The 4968-nt window shown below is 44.4% G+C and overlaps 1 pseudogene; it reads right to left on the bottom strand.

Annotated features, from left to right (window-relative positions):
• Nucleotides 1-777: 777 nt before the first annotated feature.
• On the bottom strand, nt 778-916 carry LOC123132796 (uncharacterized; annotated as a pseudogene).
• Nucleotides 917-4968: the final 4052 nt, after the last annotated feature.

The raw sequence follows: 4968 nt of genomic DNA, 5'->3' as shown, positions 1-4968 counted from the left end.
TATTTGGGACCTAAATGAAATTTTGAAAAACGTACTTTTTCCTAAATTTAAATAAAACACCGAAAAACTCCGAAATAAAAATCTTATTTGATTTTATTATTAAATCCTCAATATTTCTTTATTTTGGGAAAGTCATTTTATTCCCTCTCTCATATTTTTGTATTAGAAATAATTGACGATAAAATAATTAAAATCAAATGATCTTATTCTCAAAATTTGAGAAAACTCAAATATGAAAATAACGAAATCCCCAACTCTCTCCGTGGGTCATTGAGTTGCATAGAATTTCTAGGATCAACCAAAAAGCAAAATAAAATATGATATGCATTGATGATCTAATGTAGTAACATTCCAAATTGAAAATTTGGGATGTTACATCCACATACCAGTTTGTGTCCACTCCATATGAGCCATCAGCAGCCCCGGCCACCTTCTCATCTGAGGATGAGTCACCGTCATCATCATACCTGTACCAGCAGCCTTTCACTGTGTGGCCAGGTTTACCACAGATCTGGCAACATGTGGCATCGGGACGCTTGTTGGAGGAGTTACGGCGGTCGCCCCTGTTGTTGGTGTAGGAGGGCCGGTCACCATTGCCGCGAGAGTCGTCGCGGTCACCGCGATCACCGCGGTTGCTACGGGTGTTGTTGTTGTTCCCCTTGCCGCGAGGTGGCCCGCGGTAGCGTGAGCCCCCACCTCGGTCGCGCATGGCGGCGTTGGCGGAGGACTTGAAGCCGCCACCACCTGAGTTTGTGCCCTGGAACAGTGCCACCCTTTGATCGAAGTTACTCATCTGAGCATACAGTTCATCAAGGGTGACAGGCTGAGTGCGGGCGTCGAGGGCGGAGACGAGGGGTTGATACTCCATGTCGAGGCCGGCCGTGATGTAGGAGATGAGCTCGTCGTCGTCGAGTGGCTTGCCTGCAGCAGCAAGCTCGTCGGCGAGGGAGCGCATGTGCGCGAAGAAGGCCGCTACCGACTGGTTCCCCTTCTGTGCGTTCGCAAGTGCGACGCGGATGTTGTTGATGCGGGACAGTGACTGAGACGAAAACATGTTCGCCAGCACTGTCCAGAGCTCGTGTGCATGGCAGATCGAGGTCACCTGCACGAGTACCTCCTTGGAAAGATTATTCAGAAGATAACCAAGTACCTGCTGATCTTCCCGGAACCAGATCGGATGAAGGGGGTTTGGTGTGGTCGTCTCCTTCCCGTCCTTGTCCTTGGTGACGACGGTCTTGGCTGGTTCCGGCGTGGTGCCGTTAACATAGCCATAGACGCCCGCGCCTCTGAGCTGCGGAGTGATTTGTGTGCACCAGAGGATGAAGTTTGTGCGGGTGAGCTTCTCGGTAATTTGGCCGGTGAGGGTGGAGTTGGATGAGCTGGAGGATGCCATGGCGGAAGCTGGTGCAATGGAGAGCTAGGGCTAGATGAATGGAAGAGTTAGGCTCTGATTACCATGTGAGAAAGGCTGGGAACGTCGTGCCTTTGCCAAGGCCACGACTTCATGTTTATAAGCAGGGTCGCGACCTCCTTGATAGTGCACAAGTTGTTGGGATTACAAACTTGGAGAACAAGGGATAGACTAAGAGATAGATATCTAGTTTAACATGAAAATAAACCATAACAGATTCCTAGTCTATCCTACGCTAGAAGCTTCGGATGTTAATCCCTTGGCGCATACGATGAGGGCTGTCACGTTATTTAACAACATCATCTCCTAGAATTTGCCCATGGAACCTATACAGTTCACTCTTGTCGGACGCCGGTGATCTAACTTGATACCGGGCTGCGGGATTTGGCAGATTCGACTTTCTCAACTTTTGTGGAGAAAGAGTTGCACTAGTTGAAAGAATTAACCTGCTATTGGATGTACCATGAAAGGTCGGGCCAACGAATGACTCGTCATCTAGTCGAGTCTCTATCAACAGAAAACATAGACAATTACAAGATGGCAAAGAAGGACGCGAAGCGAGCTGTAAGTGAAGCAAGGGGTTGGGCGTATGAGGACCTTTACCGGTGCTTAGACACGAAGAAAGGCGAAAGGGACATATATAAGGTGGCCAAGATCTAAGAGGGGAAGACGAGGGATGTTGACCAAGTCAAATGCATCAAAGACGGAACATGCCAGCTCCCGATGAAGGACGAGGAGACTAAGCATAGATGGAGGGAGTACTTCAACAAGTTGTTCAATGGGGAGAATGAGAGCTCTACCATTTAACTAGACGACTCCTTCGATGATACCAGCAAGCGTTTTGTGCAGTGAATCAAGGACTCTGAGATCCAGAAGGCTTTAAAAAGTATGAAAGGAGGCAAGACGATGTGCCCTGATTGTATCCCCATTGAAGTGTGGATAGACCTCAGAGGCATAGCGATAATATGGCTAACTAAGCTTTTCAACCTCATTTTTCGGGCAAACAAGATGCCAAAATAATGGAGACGGAGTATATTGGTACCAATCTTCAAGAACAAGGGGATATTCAGAGTTGTACTAATCATCATGGAATTAAGCTGATGAGCCATACAATGAAGCTATGAGGGAGAGAGTCATTGAGCACTGCTTAAGAAGAATGACAAGCATGACCAAAAATTAGTTTGGTTTCATGCCTGGAGGTCAACCATGGAAGCCATTTTCTTGGTATGACAACTTATGGAGTACAAGGAGCAAAAGGAGGACCTCCATATGGTGTTCATTGACTTAGAGAAGGCCTAAGATAAGATACCGCAGAATTTCATGTGGTGGACCTTGGAGAAACACAAAATCCCAATAAATTACATTATCCTCATCAAGGATATGCACAGTAATATTGTGACAAGTGTTCGAACAAGTGATGGCGACACTGATGACTTTTCGATTAAAATAGGACTGCACCAGGGGTCAGCTTTGAGCCCTTATCTTTTTTGCTTTGGTGATGGATGAGGTCACAAGGAATATACAAGGAAATATACCATGGTGTATGCTCTTTGCGGATGATGTGGTGCTAGTCGATGATAGTCGGACGGGGTTAATAGGAAGTTAGAGCTATGGAGACAAACCTTGGAATCGAAAGGTTTTAGACTTAGTAGAATTAAAACCGAGTAAATGAGGTGCAGTTTTGGTACTACTAGGTACGAGGAGGAGGAGGTTAGCCTTGATGCGCAAGCGGTGCCTCAGAAGGACACCTTTCAATATTTGAGGTCAATGATGCAGAAGGATGGAGATATCGATGAAGATGTGAACCATCGAATCAAAGCCGGATGGATGAAGTGGCGCCAAGCTACTGGCGTTCTCTGTAAAAAGAGTGTCACAATAGCTAAAAAACAGGTTCTATAGGACGGTGATTTGACACACAATATTGTAGGACGTTGAGTGTTAGCCAACTAAAAGGCGGCATGTTTAACAGTTAGGTGTAGTGGATATATGTATGTTGAAATGGATGTGTAGCCAGACAAGGAAGGACCGGATCCAAAATGATGCTATACGGGATAGTGTTGTGGTAGCACCAATAGACCAGAATGCTACCTCGGTACAGTTTGATCATATGGGTGGCTTTCTGCGTGCGAGGGTTGCTGTTGATGTTTCCAAACCCCTTAGGTGGTGGATCATAATTGACTCAGCAAGAAGGAAGAAGCAAGATTTATATGACATACAGTATGAGAACGTACCTCACTTTTGCTTCATCTGTGGCCGGCTTGGGCACTCTGAAATTGTATTGCCCAGCTCCAGGACAGCGTGACAAGAACGGAGATCTGCCGTTTGGACCGAAGTTGAGGGCACCTGATGATAGAAAGAGGGCATCCTCGGGTGAGAACTCAAGCAAGGAACAGTTTTCAGCAAACAGCAGCAAGAAAGAATCTAAGAACTCGAGCAATGCTGCAGCAGCAAGGTCTTCTGCTACTATTAACCCCCAAAGGAGGAAGGAGTGAAGAAAGATCAAAACTTGTTGAGCTTGAGCAACATTATTATAACCAATCATGTGATTGTAAATCAGGATCAAGAAGCTCTGACTTGTACAGAGTATCGACAAATCAGAAACAAATGGATGGCAAATTGGCATGATACGAGGCCAACAAGTCATAGGCTATACCAATGTTCTAAATCCGAAACAGGCAGCCATGCATGCCCACCTTGTGCTCCGCCTGGTAACTGATTACCCAGGTAATTGCTTGGTTTTTCAGTTTATCCTGTTAATTACTCATTTTTTGCTATCTTACTTGCTGAGTAAACTGAGTTTTAGAAGATTGTTGCCTGTTATATTCCAGCAAAAGAGAAAGCTTACGTTAGGGGCATGGCCAATCTTGACTGTCGTCCTCATTTTGCAGCATCCTCACCTGAATCAACTGAACAGAAATAGCTTTCTGGCAAGCTGCATACAAACAGCCTCGGATAAAACATTAGCATAATGTGCCTAATTGCATCACACAACACAACATAGAAATACCTTTCTGGCAATAATAAAGCTTGACTGTTTGTAATCCTGCATTCTCATGGTCGAAGGATATGTACCAGTCAAATGACTCATGAAAGGATAATAAAATTTCGACTTCAGAATTTGGAATTGCATTTAGCTAGGAAATTTTGTTCCCCTTACGAACTTTCTTATATATACAACCATTGCTATCACCGCAGAATATGTTCAGCTATTTTATGAAATGCAGATGATTGCTAAAACTAAGAGGCTAATTAAAAGAAGATGTTCAGCCATTTTTCAAAGATGTTTCCAGCTAATTCAAACAAGTCGAAACTGGAACATAACCATATAAGCCAAACCTTAACTGCGTCATTAAAGATAAGTTCCAAGTAAAGTCATAGAAAACCAGGATTCATTTCCTAAAGGGAAGTGCAGACCAACATCTCACCAAAATCACGACATCACGAGAAATGAACTAGTTTCAGAACAGAAGACAAACAACCAAGGATCAACCAATAGATATTTAAGAAATGAACCTTAGTTAACAAATAAGATTTGAAATCATTTGGGTGAAGATTTC

Source organism: Triticum aestivum, chromosome 6A, assembly GCF_018294505.1.
Source record: "Triticum aestivum cultivar Chinese Spring chromosome 6A, IWGSC CS RefSeq v2.1, whole genome shotgun sequence".
Lineage (NCBI taxonomy): Eukaryota > Viridiplantae > Streptophyta > Magnoliopsida > Poales > Poaceae > Triticum > Triticum aestivum.
This window is presented reverse-complemented; position numbering and strand designations above follow the sequence as displayed.